The 22748-nt window shown below is 42.8% G+C and overlaps 2 long non-coding RNA genes across 6 annotated transcripts in view; both read left to right on the top strand.

Moving 5' to 3' along the window:
* The first annotated feature begins 19431 nt into the window (after positions 1-19431).
* LOC309851366 lies at positions 19432-21086 on the top strand. Its single transcript, XR_014304754.1, has 3 exons — positions 19432-20403; positions 20675-20958; positions 21048-21086. It is a non-coding gene; the product is annotated as an uncharacterized lncRNA (long non-coding RNA).
* Positions 21087-21117: 31 nt separating this feature from the next.
* LOC309851360 overlaps positions 21118-22748 on the top strand; it is a 33163-nt gene continuing 31532 nt past the window's right edge. For all 5 annotated transcript variants that reach the window (XR_014304742.1, XR_014304743.1, XR_014304744.1 and 2 more), the window contains exon 1: positions 21118-21478. This is a non-coding gene — a long non-coding RNA (uncharacterized lncRNA). The remainder of the gene's footprint in view (positions 21479-22748) is intronic.

Below are 22748 nucleotides of genomic sequence, written 5' to 3' on the forward strand. Positions count from 1 at the left end.
GAGATCACAAGTAGGCAGAGAGACAGGCAGAGAGGGGAAGTAGGCTCCCTGCTGAGCAGAGAGCCTGATGTGGGGCTGGATCCCAGGACCCTGAGATCATGACCTGAGCCGGAGGCAGAGGCTTAACCCACTGAGCCACCCAGGTGCCCCCCCCTTTTTTAACAGACTTTGTTTATTAGCTTTGGTTTATTTTTAAGTAAACTATATACCCAATGTGGGGCTAGAGCCCACACTGGTGGGTTCTTCTTTACCATACTTGGTGACTCTGAGACTGAGAGTCATGTGCTCAACAGACTTTATTTTTTAGGGCAGTTTTTTTTTTTTTTTTAAGATTTTATTTATTTATTTGACAGAGATCACAAGTAGGCAGAGAGGCAGGCAGAGAGAAAGGAGGGGAAGCAGGCTCCCCGCTGAGCAGAGAGCCCAATGTGGGGCTTGATCCCAGGACCCTGGGATCATGACCTGAGCCAAAGAAAGAGGCTTTAACACCCTGAGCCACCCAGGCACCCCAGGGCAATTTTAGGTTAACAGAAAATGGAGCAGATAGTACAGGTTCCCATTTTACCCACCCCCAAACACATGCATATAGTTTCTTCTATGACCAATGATTGAATTAGTGTGGTCTAACATGTGTTGCAGTTGATGAATCTATACTGATACCATATTAACCAAAGCACACATTTAAATTAGGGTTCACTCTTTGTGGTGTGTAGTTCTATGGGTTCTGACGAATGCATGTCCTGTATCTACCATTACAGTACCATCCAGAATAGTTTCGCTGCCCTAAAAATCATTGTCCTCCACCTTTTCATCCCTGCTCCTTTCCCCTGAACCTCTGGTAACCACTGATCTTTTTACTACCTTTGTAGTTTTGTCTTTTTCCAGACTATCTTATTGTTGGAATCCTACTTTTCAGACTGGCGTCTTTAAGCAATATGCATTTAATACTCCTTCATGTCCTTTCGTGGCTTAATAGCTCATTTCTTTTTATAGTCAAATAATATTCCACTGGGTATATAACAATGTATCCACCTTCCGAGGATATCTTGGTTGCTTTCAGTTTTCAGAAATTATGAATAAAGCTGCTATAAACACTTGTGTGCAGGTTTGTGGGTGGACACACGTTTTCAACTCATTTGGGTACATACCAAAGAGTGTGATTACTGGATCCTCTAGAGTAAGACTATATTCCACTTTATAAGAGACTGCCAGACTATCTTCCAAGCGGCTTTACCATTTTACAGCAACACCAGTAGTAACTTTCCTGCTATTGTACCTCTTCACCAGCATTTGGTATCAAGTGTTTTTTTTTTTTTTAGCCATTTTAATAGATATCTACTAGTACCTGATCATTGTTTTAATTTGTGATTCCCTAATGACTTATGATGTTGAGCATCTTTCCAATGCCTTTAAAAATTTTTTAAAAAGTTTTATTTAAGTAATCCCTATACCCAATACGGGGTTTGAACTCATGACTCTGAGATCAACAGTTATATGAGCCAGGCAGGCACCCTTCTAATGCTTATTTTCTGTCTGTGTATCTTCTTTGCTGAGGTGTCTGTTGAGGTCTTTTGCCCGTTTTTAAATTGTGTTATTTATTATTGTTGAGTTTAAGTTCTTTGTATATTTTAGATACTAGTTCTTTGTCAGGTGCTGTGTAAATATTTTCCTCCAGTCTGTGGCCTGTCTTTCCATTCTCTTAAATCAATGGGCCTTTCATACTAGTAGAGTTTGGTGCCACTGCCCTGATTTATGCCATAGCACCAGCCCTTTTACCCAGAAGTGTTGTGTAATGGCTGTGCAGATTTCAACACCGAGAAAGGGCAAAGAACATTTTAGTAGTATTGTAAAGATAGTCTTGTGGATGCCCCCAGAAAGGCCTCTGAGATCCCCAGAGCCCACAGACCACACTTTGAGAACCATTGCCCTAGAGCAAACAAGTACAAGTCCTACAATTTAGTTCAAGCCTCAGAAAGATCAAATGGAATTGGAAAACATGAGTTTTCCAAATGTGAAATGTTAACTTAGTTTTCTGCAAAAAGGATTTAGAAGGCACTGAAGAAATATTATGCACTGAAGTTAGTGTTCTAATTCATTGGGCAGAGTCAAAACCAATTTTGTTTAGACATTTTTTTCCAATGATTCTTGGCAGAGTATTTTCCAAGAAATACATTACGTGTGTGTGTGTGTGTGTGTGTGTGTGTGTGTGTGTGTGTATGTGTGTGTGTAAAAACATCAACTGAAGTTTATGAGCCAATGTCACCTAATAGCCAAAAAGTGGCAGATGCCCAATAACGGTTTTATAGTATATATAGACAATCTATGGAACCCCCAACTTTTTATTCCTCCAACAATGTTCAACCAGCACAGAAATGGGGAAAGAACTCTAGTTTTGTAAACCAGACAGTTCTGGATTTGAATCTTGGCTATATAGCTTTATGTAATTTCTCTGAGCCTTGTATTCTGTATGTAAAAGGAATATGTAAAAGGAAACTAAAATCATGGCCTATACTGTGAAGATTATAGATACAAGATAATATGTGAAGGGTCTGGAATTTCATGTATATCACTCACATAACCAACATCATCACCAAAAGTCACCCCCTCCATTTTTAAAAAAGATTTATTTATTATTAGACGTGGAGGAGGGTGGGGCAAGAGGAAGAGAGAAACTCAACCAGACTCCATGCTGAGCATGGAGCCTGACATGGGGCTTGATCTCATGACCTTGAGATCACCACTTGAGCCAAAACCAAGAGTCTGATGCCTAACCCACTGTGCCACCCAGACGCCTCATTCCCCTCCATTTTTAATAGTTTCATAGTCTATTCTTATTTTCTGGCTCAGGAAATCATGCCTTTAAGTGCATCCATTGGAGAAAATACTAATCAGCCTTAATGTGCCTCTATAGAAATACTAAGTTTTGACAGGGGCCAAGAGCAGGGAGGGAAATCTTTAGTATTGTCAGTCCCCAGCACAGGGACTAAAGATCTAAATGAACATGAGAAGCAACTGGAACAGAACCTAAGGATAGGACTGTAAAAGGTATTGAACTGATGAAGTGGCCAGGACCTAACCTATTCTAAAGGCAAAGGTCTTGAAATGGTCAAAAGTTCAAGATGAGGGGCGCCTGGCTGGTTCAGTCAAGAGCATGAGACTCTTGGGCTTGGGGTTGTGAGTTCAAGCCCATTTTGGGTGTAGAGATTACTTTAAAAAAAATTTTTTTTTAATTCAAAATGAGCGCAAATCATGACGTGTGTCCCAGAGGTAGTGGAGTGAAAAATCAATGGCAAGCCAACAGGGAAATATCCCAGGGATGTACTTGCCCACCCCTAAATCCCATGGAGATTAGTTACATCTTCTGTTCGTACAGAAACACCTCAAGGCAACTTTTGGCAAGCATGACTTATCAAGAAACAGTTAGAAGATTTTTAGGGTAGAGGAGTCCTTTTTGACATCCTCGAAATTAAAATTTGGGTTCTGGAGCCACACTTTTTGTGCATTAAGTCCTAGCGACTTTGCTTGCGACTGTGTGCCCGAGGGGAATCACACGAGGCTGTTCTGTCTTCTAGTTTGTAAAAGCGTTGGGAGGCCAGTGCTGCATGGAAAGCATCCGCAGCAGTACCTTCCGCGAAGCATGGGCTCAGTGAATGTCAGATTCTGTTATCATTAGCCTGCCACCCGTGTAGCTCGCTCATCCGACCAATGCTGAGTGCAGCTCACCCACAGGCCTCTCACCCCTAGACGCCACAATGTTTTTGTGAAGCAACACATCTCATTTAGACTTTCACTTCTATTTCCAAATTAATGCAGGGACAGGATTACCAGTTAATTGACAGGCAACATGATTTCTTTGTTTATGTTTTTGTTTTGTTTTGTTTTTTAAAGATTTTATCCATTTGACAGAGAGAAATCACAAGTAGATGGAGAGGCAGGCAGAGAGAGAGGAAGGGAAGCAGGCTCCCTGCTGAGCAGAGAGCCCGATTCGGGACTCGATCCCAGGATCCTGAGATTATGACCTGAGCCGAAGGCAGTGGCTTAACCCACTGAGCCACCCAGGTGCCCCTTTGTTATTTTTTTAATGGAGACTCTAGACACCCCCTCCCTACCAGTGACCACAGCTTTAGGTCACTGAGTGTTAAAAAACTCTTCTGTCTACCCTTAGAATGATTTTTGTTTGGTTCTTTTCAGATAGAATATGTGATCTTTGTAGAAAACTTAGGACACTAAGAAGTTTTGTTTTGTTTTTTTTTTAAGATTTCATTTTATTTATTTGAGCGAGCATGAGCAGGGGAGGGGCAGAGGAAGATGGAGAAGTAGACTCCCTGCTGAGCAGGGAGCCTGACATGGGACTCAATCCCAAGGACCCTGGGATCACAACCTGAGCCAAAGGCAGATGTTTAACCAACTGAGCCACTCAGGTAACCAACATTAAGAAATTTTAAACCACCTACAATCTGAGTTAACCCTAGGATTTTGATAAATTTGTTCTAATCCTATTTGTACCCATACCTGGAAAGCTAAGTTCTTCCCACTATAATGTAAATACCAATGGGGAAGTCATAACTCAGGTCTTTATCACTTAATAAGCTAATTTTTAGTTAGTATCAGTTCTAACTGTTGAGGTTTTAAGTCTGCTCTTGATGTGGTAAGAGTCTTTGGAGCAATTAAGTGCATACTAGGTAAAGACGTTAGTCATAATGTATTTACTCATTCAGTAAATGTTTATTAGCTTGGCACTGCTGAGCCCTGGTGATACAGAAATGAAAAACAAGCAAATGCCCAAACAATTGACTCCCTTGTTTATTGTAGCATTGTTTTTAGTATGAAAAAAAATTATACTTATTAGCAATCTAGATGTTCACCGGTAATTTATGGCACAGCCCTCCAACAGAGTCCTTAAAAAATTAAGTAGCAGGAGGGTAGAACAGATACATTTTCCCCTATTCTTTCCACTAAGTACAACTAAAAACCCTAGGGTTTTTAAAGTGGGTTCTAGGTAGTTTCACTGCAAACATTTTCACTGCTTAACTAATTCGCCACAAGGCAATTTTGCCATAAGAGAGAAAAATCACGAGAAATAAGAGGGGCATCCATTAAAAAGGACCTAATGAAACATGAAAAACGAGAAACAAGATTAAAAAGACTTTACTGGGAGATACAGAATATGTGAATACATTTGCAGAGTATGTAGATCCATGGCAATACTATGCAAATAACGGACTTAATTTTGTGGATTGTACCTAAGCACCTGTCTTCGAAGTTTTCATTCAGGGTATTATGATGCTGGTTTTCCCCTTTTGTTGACTTATATCCTCATTTGGCATTGCATACTTTTTTTTTTTTTTTTTAAGGATTTTATTTGAGAGAGAGTGAGAATGAAAGAGAGCATGAACACAAATAAGGGGAGGCAGGAGAAGCAGACTCCTCACTGAGCAGGGAGCCAATGCAGCGCTACATCCCAGGGCCCTGGGATCAGGGATCGATGTTCAACTGACTGAGCCACCCAGGCACCCCATGTTTTCCTTTTTAGGGGAGTATCCATTTCCAAATACGAGCATGCACATTTCTAGCTGAGCTTTCTGTTGCACTATGAAAGCCGTCCACACAGTTGTGTGTTCTCAGCATACTTTCACATGTGTGTCGATAGCTGTTTCAAAGTTCTATGGGAAGTGTGGGTCAATCCTCCGCACTACTGTATAGACCATTATGAGGGCTAAGATTTATATAATATATAAAAATGGGAGTACTGCATCAATGGAGAAAGGAAATGAAACCGTCAAACAGTTGAAACTAAACTGCCAAACCAAACCATCAACTGGTTATTTTTTTTTCTTTTATGACAAAGTTGTCTTACACTTAATTAATTACATGGCAAAACTTGTGGCAAAGATGCTTACAGTGGAAATGCCAGACATGACAGAAAACATAAAAAGACCTTGAAAGGTGGAGAAAAGCCAGGATGGCTAGGGACTTCAGGACCTGAGGAACAAAATGGCAGCAAGTTCCCTGAGTTGTCTTTTTGCCTCTTATATCCCACACTTGGAGCTGAAGAAGCCAGCAACCTAGAAGTGCCAACAGGAGTAGACAAGGAAACCCTAACAAAAGTTAGCTGTCTCTAGCCAAAGGATTGGGAAAGAAACAGTTTAGCAAGACGGAAAACGTCTAGACAATGCTATGGACTGAGCTGTGCGCCCCCAAAATTCATATATCGAAGCTCTAGCCACCAGTGTGATACAATTTGGAGACGAGGCCTTTGGGAGGTCATTTGAGTTAGATGAGGTCATCAAAGTGAGGCTCTCATGTGATTTGTGGCTTATAAGAAGAAAAAGTGAGATTGTGCTCTCTGTGTTGATGACACAGCTAGAGAGGTGGCCATCAGCAACCCAAGGAGAGAGCCCTCACTCGGCATGGACCCTGTTACATGCTGACCTTGGACTTTCAGTTTCAAGAACTGTGTGAAAAACTATGAGGAAAAACGGGGGGGAGGGGAGTAGTCGGTGCTATGCATTTTGCTATAGTCACCCAAGCAGACTAAGACAGATTTTGGTATTAAGAAGTGGGGTGCTGGGACGCCTGGGTGGCTCAGTTGGTTAAGCCACTGCCTTCAGCTCAGGTCATGATCCCAGGGTCCTGGGATCGAGTCCCACATCGGGCTCCTTGCTCAGTGGGGAGCCTGCTTCTCTCTCTGCCTCTGCCTGCCTCTCTGCCTGCTTGTGCTCTCCCACTCTCTCTCTCTCTAACAAATAAATAAATAAAATCTTTAAAAAAAAAAAAAGAAGTGGGGTGCTGTTGTAATAATTACTTAAACCTGTAGAAGTGACTTTGGGTAATGAGTAGAAGCTAGAAGAGTTTTGAGGTACATGTTAGAAATATAGATGTTAAGTGATCCTGGTGAGATCTCAGACAGCAATGAGGAACAGGTATCTTGACACTAAAGGGAAGATGTTTCTTGTTATAACATAGCAAAGAACTTGACTGAACTATGTTCTACTGTTTTGTGAAAGGTAAAACTTGTGAGAGATACAATCAGATATTTAGCTGAGGACATTTTATACAAAAATGTCAAAGGAGAAACTTGGTTTCTGAATACTTACAGTAAAATGTGAAAGAGGAAAGATGAACTAAAAGATTTATTAAGCAAAAAGGAACCATAACTTGAAGATCTGGAAAGTCATCAGCTTATCTGTATTGCAAAAAATGAGAAAGGTTATTCCAAAGAGAACACCAGGAGTGTAGTTGAACAACCATTTGATAAAGAGATCATGGGTATGATTTGTGGAATTAATCCTCCATTTCAACAGAGTAGGAAAAGAGATGGGATTATATCTGCAAAGACACTGCCAATGTGAACATTTAAAAATGAGGGGAAATGAAGGAAGGCTACCAGATTTCTTAGTTCCTATAGGACTGGACCCGAGAGCTATTCAGCTGCAAACGGGTGCTTTTCCAAAAAAAAAAAAAAAAAATGATTAGGAGAAAGAACAACAATCCTGAAGGCAATTTAGACATCGAGGCTACTGTCTGGGTTTCAACAGGCCACATGGCCTGACTAAAGTCTGGGGGATAGGACCTCAGAATTCTTAGGGGGCATGATTCCTGCCTGATGGAGCCACGGAGGTAGGACTGCTGTCCCAGTGGGTGCAGAAGGCACAGCATCACACCAAAGAGGATTAATCATTCTCAGACCTTAAGATTTAGTGGAATTTGCCTTGGTACATTTGAGATTTGTTTGAGACCCACCTCTCTATCCTTCTTTCCTCTTTCTCCCTTTGGGAATGGGAATGTCTATCCTGTGCCTCTCAGAGTCTACCAAAAAAAAAAAAAAAAAAAAAAAAAAAAAAATCCACTACAGCTAACATTCTCATTAATGGCGAGACTGACACTTCCCCTTAAGATCGGGGACAGGGTGCCTGGCTGGCTGAACTGGTAGAGCATCTGACTCTTGATCTGACTCTTGATCTCCGGGTCATGAGTTCAAGCCCCATGTTTGGTGTAGAGATTACTTAAAAAAATAAAGGAAGAAATAAAAATCCTTATTTGCAGATGACCGATTGTCCACATAGAAAATCTCAAAGAACTTGCAAGAGAAGAAAGTAAATAACAAAAAGCTGTATGAAACTAGTAAGTAAGTTCAACAGAGTATGTGATGTAGTAGATTTTTGCATGTAGATCTTCTGTATCTATATGCTAGCAATGAACACATGGATACCAAAATTTAAAATACAAGGTATTAACAAATGTTTAGGTATAAATCTAGCAAAATGAGTATGGGACTTGTATGTTGTAAGCCATACAACGTGATGAAAGATAACAAAGAAGATCCAAATAAATGGAGAGATAGTCCATGTTCATGGATTGAAGTCTCACCATAGTAAAAATGTCAGTTTCCCCCAAATGAATATAAAGACTTAATGTAATTCCTACAAAAATCCCAGGAAGATTTTTTAATAGATATAGTCAAGGCTATTCTAAAATGTATATGGAAAATCAAAACAAAAAGCTAAAACAATTTTGAAAAATAAGTTGGGAGTCATCAGTCTACCTGATTTCAAGACTTACCATAAAGCTATGGTAATTAAGATTGCATTGTATTGTCAAAGATACACATTAGACACATAGCAAGGGAATAGAAAAAAATCTAGAAATGGACCCACACCAATGTGCCTAACTGATTTTTGACAAGGATGTAAATACAGTTCAGTGGAGGAAAGCCTTTCTAAGAAATGGCATTGGAGTAATTGGATATCCATAGGTGGGGAAAACACTAACTCTTAACCTAAATCTCACACTTTATACAAAAATTAACTGAGTCACAAACTTATATATGAAATGTAAAACTGTGTTTTAGAAAAAATAGAATCTTTGAGATAAAGAGCTAGGCAGGGTTCATAAAAGGAAAAATTGATAAATTAGACTTCATTAGATTTTGTTCTGTGAAAGAACTAAGTGGATTAAAAAAAAAAACAGCTGTGGATAGCTTTCTACGGTAAGCCACCTATCTGACAAAGGACTAGTATCTAGAATATATAACTCTCAAAACTCAACAGTAAAATTGGCAAAATCCAATTAGGGGATGGCCAAAAGACATGAAGAAGACCTTAAAGAGGGCAAATAACATGGAAGGATGTTCAAAAGCATTAGCCATTAGGGAAATCAAAACCATGAGATACCACTACTTCCCTGTCAAAATAGTGTCCATATCAGACAGGGATACAGAGAGCTGAATCATTTTATATATTGCTTGTGTGAATAAAATGGTACACCTTCTCTGGAAAACGGCTTGGCAATTTCTTAAGCCTGAAACAACCATACAACCAGCCATTACGCTCTTTTTATTTTAGAAAAATGAATTTATTTCAGAAAAATGACATTTCAGAAAAATGAAAATGGATGTTCAGTTCACACAAAACCCTGTACACAAATGTTAATTGCAGTTCTATAGCTGAAAATTGGAAACAACCCAAATGTCTTTCAACGTGTGAATGGTTAAATGAAGTGTGGTACATTCAAAATACTATTGAAAAACATGAAGAAATGAACTATTGATAGATACAACCCCCGTATGACTCTCCAGAGGATTAGGCCTGAGTGAATAAAGCCAGTTCCCAAAGGTTATATACCACATGATGCCATTTATAGGAGATTCTTGCAATGATAATATTATAGAAATGGATTAGTGGTTGCCAGGGGTTAAGGAGGGGAGAGGGGTAAGAGAGAAGCAGATGCAGTAATAAAATGGCTAACGTGGGAGATCCTTGTGGTAAAGGAAATGTTCTGCATCTTGGCGATATCAATGTCAATATCCTGGTTGTGACAGTGGGCTACATACAGTTTTATAAGTTTCTATTGGAGGGGCACCTCAGTGGCGCAGTCAGTTGAGTGTCTGACTTTTGCTTTTGGCTCAGGTCATGAACTCAGGGTTGTGAGATCGAGCCCTGCATCCTGCTCTGCACTGAGTGCAGAGTCTGCTTACATTTCACTCTCCCTCTGCCCCTTCCCACCTCGCTTGCACTCTTTAATAAGAAAATCTTCAAAAAAAAAAAAAAGTTACTATTGGATAAAGAGTTTATGAGATTTCTCTGTATTACTTCTTATAACTGTACATGAATCTACGATGATCACAAAATAAAATGTTTAATTAAAAGAGTCAGGTGTGGGTGCCTGGGTGGCCAGTCAGTTAAGTGTCTGCCTTTGGTTCAGATCATGCTCTCCGGAGTCTGCTTTTCCCTCTGCAACCCCTCATCATGTTCTTTCTCACAAAGTCTTTTTTTTTTTTTTTTTTTTTTTACGATTTTATTTATTTCTTTGACAGACAGATCACAAGTAGCCAGAGAGGCAGGCAGAGAGCGGTGGGGAAGCAGACTCACCACCAAGCAGAGAGCCTGATGTGGGATTCGATCCCAGGACTTTGGGATCATGACCCAAGCCGAAGGCAGAGGCTTTAACCCCCTGAGCCACCCAGGCGCCCCTCTCTCATAAAGTCTTAAAAAAAATTTTAAAAAGTCAGATAATATTTTTGCTGCTTGGGATATAACAGATGTCTTAAAGTCCTCCAGCCCACCTCACAATGACTGTTCAATGGCTCACCATCAGTGGTTCCCTGTTGACTCTATCCAGAATATTCCATGTAAGGGTACTGGAATCCTATGAAGTACCATTATTCCTAGTTCTCTGACAAGGAACCTGAAGTCAGTGAGGTCCACTGACCTGCCCCGGGCCACACAGGTGCAAAGCCCAGTGTTCTCAAACCCTGGAGACCATGTTCTAAACCACCCTCAAGAATCAGAAGATCAGAGGTGCCTGGGTGGCTCAGTGTGTTAAAGCCTCTGCCTTTAGCTCAGGTCATGATCCCAGGATTCTGGGATTGAGCCCCGCATTGGGCTCTCTGCTCAGCAGGGAGCCTGCTTCCTCCTTTCTCTCTCTTGGCCTGCCTCTCTGCCTACTTGTGATCTCTGTCAAATAAATAAATAAAAATCTTAAAAAAAAAAAAAGGCAGAAGATCACAAAGTAGGGTAAGAGGTGAAGAAGCGAAATGAAACAACTTTAATGTTCAGATGACTCAAAGTAGGTAGTTACAAGCCCAATTATAGGTCTCCACCCATTCCATGCTGCTTTGATGGTCCTTCCCAAAAACTACTCCCTCCAAGTGGCTTTTCTAGAATTTTCAACCCAGTGACGTCTTGCCCCTTTCTCCCAGACTTGAGAGCCTCGGTTCAGTGCAGTCTACACTGCTTGTTGGTCAACCTCGAGGAGATGATATGCCTACTGAAGACAGTAGACCTGTATCCATGGCAGACCTCCTGTGTGGCAATGTCAGAGCCCTCCAGAAGCCCAGAGGAGCCGGGTGCCAGCCCAGGGGAGAGGGTAGAATAGGACAAAGCCTCCATGGGCTGCGGATCAAGACTGTGGGTCCCTAGAACTACAGTTTGTCGTCACACAGAGCTTAAAGGTAGAGGATAGGAGAATGAAGAGGTTAGCAGGAGCCAGCTGCACATTTTTTTTTTTTTTAAGATTTATTTATTTGACAGAGAGAAATCACAAGTAGACAGAGAGGCAGCCACAGAGAGAGAGAGGGAAGCAGGCTCCCTGCTGAGCAGAGAGCCCGATGCGGGACTCGACCCCAGGACCCTGAGATCATGACCCGAGCCGAAGGCAGCGGCTTAATCCACTGAGCCACCCAGGAGCCCCCAGCTGCACATTTTAATCACCTGGAGGAAGGGTTAAAAATAGTACCACCTTCAGAGATCCAGAAGACAGCTCATCTGCAACAAGGGCACCCTGGTGGTTCTGATGTCCTGGTTGGCAGGGGCTGGAACACAGGCTCTATTTGAGTTTCCTATGGCTTCCACATCCAGCACACTATGAAATTATGGCTATGCAAACAAATCGTGGTTTAGAGATACAGAAGTATTTACAAAGGAGACAGCTTATGAGGAGTGAATTTCATGCTGAGGAGTTGGCTTTTATTTTTTGAGAAAGATTTTATTTATTTAAAGAGGGCATGAGCCGGGGAAGGGCAGAGGGAGAGAGAGACAGAATCTCAAGCAGACACCCTGCTGAGCCTAGAGCCCAACGTGGGGCTTGATCCCAGGACCCTGAGATCCTGACCTGAACCCAAACCAAGAGTCAGATGCTTAACCAACTGAGCCACCCAGATGCCCTGGTTTGTATTTTGAAGGCAAAAGGAGTGTCTTTTGAAGAATTTTAGGGAGAAATGGTTGTAAGATCAGATTTGTAATTTTTGAAGGTTATTGGTTATTTGTTCCAATAACTTGCTTTCTAGCAAAAGCAAGCCCCAAATCACTGGTTGCATTCTGCAGTCACATCTCTGCAGTTACCTTTAATCAGAAAAGCCTCCTTGCTGCTTTCATTGTCTTTTGTGAACTTAACATTTTTGAAGTCTGGCCAGTTACTTGGTCTTGATTTGGGTTTGTCTTATGTTCCCTCTTGATTATATTCAGGTTATGCATTTTGACAGAAATACCCTGGAACTAATGTGGGTCCTCCTTAGTCCATCACATCAGATGGTATCAACAGGTCACATTAATTGTGGTGTTAATTTAGCTCCTTGGTTAACATGGTGCCTATCCAGTGTTTTCTTTGGAAAGTTACTTTTCCCTTTGTAGCTTACAAGATCATTCTCTCTTGAGGAAACAGATTTTAAGAGGACTGTAAATATGCTTTTAATCTTCAAATTTTTACCATTTAGTTTTAGTAAAAATGAATGATTCTTGCTGGAGTCTATTATTACCATGATGGTTGCCATATGACAATTTTCTACTTTCATCATTCCTTCCATATTTATCAGTTGGCTTGCTCCGTAAGGCAAAAATTTCCCTTTTCTTCCATTTATTTATTTACACAACACACAGACTCATATTCTTATTTTATTCAGCAAATTTCTTGACTTTTAATCTTTCTGCGTCATGTTTTGGGTGTTTCCCTTGTAATCAGCATACACCTAGGCCTTTTCTTCCTCTACCCTCAACTGTCTCATCTTTAAATTGGTAGGTTTTATTTAGATGAATTGCAAAAAGAGTATCATGGATTTATTTCTACAAAAGAAGAGATGGATATCTACATGTAGTGATATAGAAAAATGTCTAGGATGTAGTCTAATGTAAAAAACAAATTATAGGCAAGTATGCATCATAGGAGCCTATCTGTTGGATGAAACAGTGCATGTACACCTATTTCCATAGTCCTGAAAATCTGGAAGGTTACACAGGAAGTAGGTTAACACTGATGACGTCTAAGGTGCTGGGGTGAGGGTCTACTCATAGTTTGATATTTTATTTGAATTTTTTAAAGATTTTTTTTTTTTTAATTTGACTGACAGATCACAAGTAGGCAGAGAGGCAGGCAGAGGGAGATAGGGATGCAGGCTCCCCGCTGAGCAGAGAGCCCACTGCGGGGCTCAATCCCAGGACCCTGGGATCATGACCTGAGCCGAAGGCAGAGGCTTAACCCACTGAGCCACCCAGGTGCCCCTTTTATTTGAATTTTAACATCTGTAAACAGCTTTGGGTGTTTGTTTTTGTTTCTTAATAATGAAAAGGCCCTACATCTGCCTGCTAGCAACCCACAGCACAGGACAGAAACTGATGATCACTTGTACCGCACATTACCTGAGGCCAGTAGAGAGAGGCCTAGGCAGGGTGCTGTAAGAGCCAGCAACATGAGAAGTCAGGGGAGGCCCTCCGGAGAAGACATTTGAATGTAGTTTTAAAGGGAGGCATCTTCACTTCATGGAAAGAATGTAGGCACTGGAATCAGGCAGGCTTGGATCAAAGTCTCTCTTTACCTACTCATCAGCTGTGTGACCTTCAGCAAAGCCTGCAAGTCCCATAGGGTTGTTGGGAGGATTAGAAATTATATGTGTCTGACACCAAAATAGTGCCAGTGTAAACAGTCCACGTATTTTTGAAGAATGAGCGTGTGTTAAGTAAGGGAAGAAAGGGGGCCAAGAGGTTGTTCAGAGAAGTGGCAGGTGGTTTACTGGGCCCGAGTGGGGGAGTGGAAGGCACGCCAAGGACAGCTTATGGAGAGGACAGAGTTCTAGGCTAGAGTTTGGTTTGCATTCTGAAGGCATGGGGCATTTCTTAAAGGATTTTAAGTAGAAATGGCTACAAAATCAGATCTGTATGTTGGAAAGGTCATTGGCAACCAACCGAAGGGAGGGCTAAAAGTAGAATTGGGAAGGCCACTTTGAGTGTTGGAGTAACCCGTTCTGGGTTACTTTTGTTATCTTTGTGTTAACTATCGTTAAGTATGGTCATGCGTGCAGGTAGACAGAGGAGCAGATGTGGAGGAAAGGAGTGGAGTTTGGCTTGTTGAGTTTAAGGTGCCTTTGGGACATTCAACTGGTGATTTAGTAAGCCCCAGGGAACGCAAGGCTGGAGCTTAGAGATGCAGTCTGTGCATGAGTTAAATTCTATTTCGTTCAGTGCAAGAGAGGATGGATGGCCCAAAAGACAATGATAATTTTGGGTAATGATCAAGCACGATGGGGCATGGACTTGGTGGGTTACTTAGTCTTCAGATTCTAAATAAAAGGCTGATGAGAAGTTTCAGTATCAATAACAAGACTTAAAGGAGTAGAAGTTTAAGGATGACACCAGGAGGTTATTCCTGTGAAAATAACCAAACAATTCTGGACGTCAGCACAGACTTCAACTCTCTGTACTTGCAAGGGGAGCCAGTAACGTGACAACTGTTGAAACACACGTGGCAAGTGGTAAACCTGAAGCTGACAAGGATCGTATTTGTTCCAATGAGAGATGTAAACCTATAGTTGGAAGAGTCTCTGAGAAAGGCTATTAAATCAGACAATAATCCTGAGTGGAATACTTGAAAGCCCACGCTGAAGCTTTGGGTGTGGTTCACTGTCACATCCTTGTGAGAATTAGGCGAAATGATCAGAGCAGCATTAAAGAAAAGTTAAGAATCCTGATTTTTGCTTACACAAAGAGCCCTATAGGACTGATAGGGAAACTCCAGGTCTTTGCTGATGCCTCCCCATGGAGGTTTTCACTTGGGTCCCTAGGAGAGGGAATTCAGAGTCTCTGTTTTAGAGAGAGTGTAAGCAGGGGGGGGAGCAGAAAGGGGAGAATGAGCAAGAGGAGGAAAGAATCTGAAGCAGACTCCCCGCTGGGCTCCGTCTCACCACCCTGAGACCACCACCTGAGCCAAAGTAAGAGTTGGAGGCTCAACCAGCTGAGCCGCCCAGGCATCCCCCAGTTGATTTTTTTCTTCCTCTGACTTCCCCCTACCTTCTCCTTTTAGCTATTTCCTATGTGTTTATTTCTTTCTTTGTCTCTTGACTATGCCTTGGGCTTACCAGGCCACGAACGAATTTGCTTACCCCATGTCTAGCCCTGTTCATTCCACATACAGTGCAAATGGCTGCTGACCCTTGGTCTAGAGAAGTGATTTCAAGCACCCCCGCCTCCCTATCAAAAATAAATAATAGAACCTCCTCCAATCTTTCTGTTTTGTCAAAGGAAATCTTGCATGGAGGCGAGTTTAGCAAACTGATTTAAAATACAAAGAGCAGGGGTGCCTGGGTGGCTCAGTGGGTTAAGCCTCTGCCTTCGGCTCAGGTCATGATCCCAGGGTCCTGAGATCTATCTAGCCCCACGTTGGGCTCTCTGCTCAGTAGGGAGCCTGCTTCCCATTGCCCGCCCTCCTGCCCCTCTGCCTACTTGTGATCTCTGTCAAATAAATAGTCTTTAAAAAAAAAAAAATCAAAGGGCGTTTTGTGTATGTACCTACCAAAGTGGGGCAGCCTGGTCCCCACCCACCAGGCCAGCTACAGTTGGGTATTAAGGCACGTTGAGATGGAGATCAGTGGACAACTCCACGACAGTCCCTGCAGGGGAGCTGTAGTGCCCATGGTGCCAAGGGGGGCAAGATACATAGATCTCTGATCTGCTGGGCTTAAAAGCTTATCCAGATGGGATAGCCCTTGAGGAAGGAAAGGAGGCACAGACTGGCTCTCCTGGTGGTTGAGCTGTAGAATATGATGTGAGCAAAATGGATGGTTCAGGCCGGATTTCTTCCTCAGTCTGAGCAGCTCCAGGTTGCCACCTGACTTTTCTCCAGAGTGAGCTCCTTCTGAGAGCTGTGGAGGAAAGCCGTATAAACCCACCTGTAATGCAGGGGAAGAAAAAGACCAACCCTGCAGAACACTGCGTATGATTTGTCAATTACAAAAAAAAAAAAGGATCCTTTTGAGTAAGTGTGTCTTCTGATGGCTTTCCTAAATCAGGAGGAAATAATGTCAAAGTCCTTAGTCCCTCTTCCAACTTACCCCTTTATTGACTGTTTAGAAATGAGTACAGTCATCCTTATGCTCCTTCATCATCATCTTGGGACAAAGGAAGGGCCAACCAGGTGATCTTGATGGTTTTAAAGTCATCGTGGCTGATCTTAACAGTAGAAGCTCCAGATACCTCCAGATACTGGGAAGCATGTCATCTGGCCACTTTCTTGTCCAGCCCTAGGGGAGGCCGGATTACCTGTCCAGCTGCTAGTGGTCGGTCTGTCTTGGGTAACCTGGATATTTCTACTCCCCTGGGCTTTGGCACCCAGGTTACTGACCTAGTTCTGGTGCTTCTACAACCTGTTTTGGATGAATTCTCTTCCTTGACCAAGTTTCTCCAGCCATCAGAGTTCAACTCTCTGAAGCGGGCTTCATGTGAAGCTTCTCTCCCTCATGCTCCACTCGCTCCTCTGTCCAGGGATTTTATCACCTGCCTGGCCTTCCTCCACCTAGTTTCCTGCTGTGTCCTCTCCCCTGCCTCTTTCCTGCCACCTTGCTGCTGTCCCGGGGTAGATGTCCCGACTCCCTTGTAAAGCATGAACCACAGAGTCACTTGGAGAGACCAAGCCTTGATTCTAGCCATGAGGGCATCGCCCAGTTTATTGGTACAACTCTTGCCTTCAAGCCTGTCTCACATTATTTTGAGTATCTTCAGCGACTCTACTTTAGGGATTGACGTTTTTTCAAATGGCCAGCCATTATTCAGGGCCACGCACAGGAACAAAGACTGTGATCAAACCCAACGCTGTCACTTGTGTCACTAAAGTACTAAGATTGATTTTCCATGGCGATTTGCCATCTGGGCTCCAAAAGAAATTCCACTAGGATTGTAAGCGTGAGGGCAGGCACTGCATTTGCTCTGCTCACCACTCGGCGCTCAGCTTGGAAAACTAGGTGCTCTATAAATACGCGGAGTGAGTGAGTAGGAGGACTTCCAAGAATGTCTGGAGAGGAAACTGCAGCATTCAAACAGGAAGGTGACCTCTCAAGGTGACGGCTATGAGAGGACCCCCACTGGCTTAGCGCAGAAATCCTGACGTGTGTGCGTCCTCTCCTTTATTCCTTTCTGGGCATGTGGAAAGACACTTCTGACGAGTTTCAAGTCCAGAGAGTTAGGAACAATTAAACCAGGAATGTAAACCTTAGGATCATCTCCATGTTGAAGCCATGTGTGCAGACGTTCCCACGTGAACCGTGGCCAGGGCGGACGGTCACTGCCATGTGTCGAAGTCTTTCCATTATAAATCATTGTTTCCAGAAAATTTTTAAAAATGTTTTCAAGTATAGCTCAGTGCTTTAGATAGATTTGTTTTTCCCTTCATGTGGTAGACTCACATCTGGACATTAGTTAGATATATTTCATCTAAAAATAGCATTTATCCAATTTACTGTCACTTGAGGAGAGAAAATCTTTTTTTTTTTTTTTCCTTTGAGGCAGGCTCCACTTCTTATTCTCTGCAGTCTTTCCTGGCTCACTGCCATTTAATATTTAAAAAAAAAAAAAAAGGTATCAGGTCGTGTGTGTGAGAGTGTGTGTGTGTGTGTGTGTGTGTGTGGAAGTACAATGAAATAGTTATTTTTAGAGACTGCAGAATTATGACAACTGCATTTTCATTCTTTGTCTTCCTTTTTTCTTTAAAGTTGTCGCTGATGCTGATCTTTGCGGCTACGTTCTTAAGCCCTAAACTCCACATTGGTAAGAATGCCATCAGACTTCCCTTAGTCATTATTTGGGGGTGATGGCACATGAATTTGGGGATTCTTATCTGTTTTCTTTCAGACCGTCTCCTTTTTACTCTCCTTGGTTGCGTCCTCTCCTCGGTCCGTGGTTTGGAGGTTAGAAAGAAAGGAGGAGAGAAGTGAGAGCGGAGTCAGGAGAAGAGATGAAGCAGTGGTTAAGGCACTAGGCCTGCGGAGCCCTCTGGAGAAATCTGCACACAGTTAAGCCAGTAACCAGAATTAAATCTGACTAAGGAAAAATCAGCACTCTACTGCTTCGTCTGCTGGCACTGACATTAAGTAAGAGCTGGCTTGGGAGGGACTGGTTGTAAATAAGGGGGCACTTGCTAGTCAACCCGATTTTATGTTTGTCAGAGTCCTTGGTTGGTCTGGAAAGATTTCTCTTTGGCCATAGGACTCAGACCTTTTCTTGCTTTGTGATACTTGTCCTGCCTCCCTAAAGAGAACTCTGGCTTTTGCCCTTTTTCTCTGAAGGCTCAGCCCTCTCCCTAGTGCTCTGTGCGCCAACTGGGATCATCATATTTACATTACATTGCATTACAAGACATTACATTACATTGTATTACATTATGAATGGGGGAGGGGCAGAGGGAGAGAATCTCAAGCAGACTCTATGCTGAGTGGGGAGCAGGGCTCGATCCCACAACCCTGAGATCATGACGTGAGCTGAAATCATGATTCGGACGCTTATCCGACTGAGCCACTCAGGTGCCCCAACCGGGATCACTACTGTCATCATTGTATCATCATTTTCTTTTTTCTCTTCCCACCTTCCAGAGTTATTTGGTCAGACCTGCTATTGTTAAAATGTGTTCTCCCTTGTGTGTTAAAGTGGCTTCCCTGGCCCTCAGTGAGTACAGCCTGTGCTTGGCGATCCTCTCCATGCTGCGGGGAAGGGTCCACCTAACATCAGCCACACCCTCTGTCCTCGTCTGTGTCCTCCCGTAGAGCAGTGTGAAATGTAAAATGGTGAAGAGGTGTTAGGGCTTCAGCCTGGCCTATTGAACTGAGCAACACCAGGTGAGCCAAATGGCCATTCAGTCCAGGCTCTTGGTCTCATCAATACCATGTTCAAGCAAGCATGCTAAGAGCCAACACGTCCAACCAGATAAGTTGAAACACATATGAAACACGTATCAGATTCTCTTCTGATCCACCAACACAGGGGTCTCCCAGGTCCTGAGCATGTTCCGTCTGTACAAACATTTGCAGCATCAGCCCTGAGAATGGACCTGCTGAACCATTTGCATTTCGTGAAGTATTTTTATAGATTTTTCTTTGGGTATGTCTTGGCATAAATGAAACAACAGACTTAACATTTTAAGAGAAATTCTCATTCTACTGCAGTTATTTGCAGCCTTCATTTCTCGTCTATAAAAATTTAGCAGATACGTGAAGATCATGGGTAGAATGAAATTAAGTTTTACCACCCACAATAATTCATTAGCGAACTAGTGTATTTAATGGGTCTTTGCTTGGTGTGTCTAAAATTATTTCATCATAACAAAAGGTCTTGAAAGACTAAGAAAAAGTATGAGGACAATTAAGTTGCCTATCTGAACAGTATTACTGTATGAAAGGAAAACAGTCTTAAAAATAGCTCATTGTAGAGTTGAAAGAGATGGAGAAATTCATAAAGGAAGCACAAAGGTGTTGGAAATGGAATGAAAACCTTTTAAAAAATACCACCAGGGCACTTGTTCTTTGCCAAATCAGAGTCCCTGATTTTTACAATCTCTCATGCTTCCATTTCATCTGTTGTGGGGAAGGGGTCTGTGTGTGTGTGTGTGTGTGACTTGCTTCAGGTAGAAGCCTAAGCAAACTTATTTCCCTGCTCTAAAAGGCAACCCTTTGTCCCTCCCAAATCTGTAGGAAAGCTTTGTATTCTTCACATTTGAAACCTACTAATTAAGAATCTGACACTGTCTATGAAAAAAAGCCAACAGGACAGGGAGGCAGGAGGGACGATTTAACAGACTTTGCTCCGTCCTCTCATAGTGCCCCCTACATAACGTTGGCCTTAGCGGGGTTTTAGCAGCCACTAGTGGAGACCCTCTTTTCTAGATAGAGACTATGGAGCCAGGAGACGGTGGGTGATTTGCTCCAGGCCAGGCAACCAGGAAGTGGCCGAGAAGGAGAGCGCAGCCTGGTGCCCTCCCTCACTGTAGCTCCTGGACACCCGCGTTCACTTCAGCACAAATCCATTTGTACAGCTATTTGTCTTTATTAATGCATCAAATTGAAAGAAATAACATTCCTTCAAAATGTCCTCTAATGCAGAATTTGCAGAGAGAACATTTCAACGCGGCGTCCTTCGTGCTCCATCCTGAGCCCAGGTGAGTGTGGTTCAAAGATGTTTTTCTATAGATGTTCCTGTGAGGAGGTGAGTAAGTGGCAGCTTTGGTTTCTTAGGTCAGAGAATGGGGACCCTGCTCAGAATGAGGAGGTCTGGAATCCTCTTGGTCCCATGAGGGCTTCCTAGTCTTCCTTCCCCTCCGCTCCTCTGGACTCTCCAAGGCAAAAACGGGGAATGAACCCCGCGTTTCTTTTTCATGATCTGGTAACATTGTGCTAACATGGCTATTTTACTTTTCTGGTTTTTTCTAGCTGCTTGTGTTGTTATTGTCTGGACTTCAGAAATTTTTTAAGTGATAAATAATCATCTTGTGAAAGGTCAAGAGAAAGGAGGGTGTGAAATCTGGATTTCGTACGTGTTCCGCTATGTCGTTACAGTCATTCAGCACTTATCTCTGTGCTTGGCATTTGGTATGTGGTGGGATGGATTAAAAAAACCAAACCAACAACAACCAAAAACCAGACCAGAAGGACCCCGTAATCAATTTTTAGGCTGAAGGAAACAAAACAAACAAAAAAAACCCTAGAAATTAGAGGTGAGTTACTAATAATACAGTAACCATGCAGCTGTCTCTGGGGACTCTGTAATGTGGGTCGCATGTCATCTTTTTTCCTCATGACGCAGATCACCCAGATGCAGAGAAGGACTAAACGGACTGGAACCCGTTAAGTGAATCACTTATCCCGGGTGTACAACTTAAGGGGGCTCCAGAAACTCAGTAATCAAGATGAATACTTTACAAATCCATGATGAATGGATTCATCCACTCAATCCATAATGAATTCAATCCATAATGAATCCATGATGAACAAGGTATCAACATTTTAAATAAAGAGAAGACCAGTATTAATGATTTTTCTTTCTTCTGTTGCCTCAGGCTCTAATGTGGCTCGGCACAGCATTTGAGTTAATATCCAGAGATAAAGCAGAATAAGTGTGCGTACATGTGCGTGTTTCAGACAGGCTCTCTCCAAGGACAGGCTGATGGAGATCTGTGAGTGTGTGAGAGACAGAAAGAGGAATCCTAAAGCTAGAGGAAATCTTAATCCCAAAAGGTTAGTCCAGTCAATTTTACAGGTGAGGAAATGGGGAAATGATTTACCTTGAACCAATCATACATTTTGAAAAATCCTAAAGCCTAGGTCTCTCGACACGAGTCCTGTGGATAGTTGCACAGGGGCGGCTTTCAAGGTGGGGGAAACTCACCTCTCCCATGAGGCAGCGAGCTCAGTGAACTGGTCGAATTAGAGCATTTTAATGGGCCACATACGTAGTGCTAGAACTTTTAAAATAGAGGTTCAGAGCACACATGTAGTCTGTTTGGACTCTGTACCAAGGTACACATTGGCTAGAAGACCCGCCTGGCTGGAGCCATTGGGGCAAACTCGTCCTTGCTTTCTACCCCTGCCTTGTTCTTCGGCTCTGGTCCCCAGTGACTCTCCTGGCTTGGCTTTTCCTCACATCACAGGGGTTTGAGCTCAGATCTGAATTTTGTGCTTTGGTTCTGATTCAGCCAGAGGAAGCCTTTCTCTGGAGTTTGACAGTAGGGTTTGGGGCCAAAACCCCAGCTAGAGTAAGTGCCTCTTTGCCCTCAGGGAGTCTAGAGTCCCTTGTGACCCTGTAAGGAGTGTAGGTGACAGAGGAAGGACAGTCTGGGTGTGGCAGGTCCCTGGCCCAACTCTCAGCAGTCCACTATTTCTCAATGTACAAGTAACTGTCAACAACTGAGGTTGACAAGACAAGAGTGTAGTTCAGGGATGGCGTGATGGTGAAAAATCTCTGTTCCGCCTTGCTCCTTCCCTATCCAAATCTAAGGGGACAAAGCCTAACTTGGGCTCTGAACACAGCAACAATTCTGAATAAGGCAAAGGACAGGCTGCAGCCTGCAGTTCCAGACCTAGCTCTTTGCCCCCGTGGGTTCTGGTGACACTGCGTGCAGGTCCCACGGATGCTGGGCAACTGGTCTGAGAGGATCTGTTCTTGGTAAATTGATCAGCCTGTACCAGGTTGCTCAGGACTCTGCTGCTTTTAGCCCTGAACCCAGCAAACTGGGACAACTGGCCAGCAGCCAGTAGTCCCTAGGCCACACAGTGATCTTTAGTTAGCATGGAGCGGGAGGCTTTGCCTTTTTCTTAAGAACAGGAGGGAAGCCCCAGTGTGTAGAGTAAAGGGGCAGATGAACTCGCTTTTCAAGTTTGGGGAGAGGAGCTCTGGTAAAACCTGTCCTTCAGCCTCTGGTTTGGGTAGATAAGAATCTTAATAATTATCTTAACCTTACTTATCTTAATTATCTTATTTAATTAATTATTTTTTAATTTTTGTTTT

The sequence above is a fragment of the Mustela nivalis genome (genome assembly GCF_964662115.1).
Source record: "Mustela nivalis genome assembly, chromosome: 17".
Classification (NCBI taxonomy): domain Eukaryota; kingdom Metazoa; phylum Chordata; class Mammalia; order Carnivora; family Mustelidae; genus Mustela; species Mustela nivalis.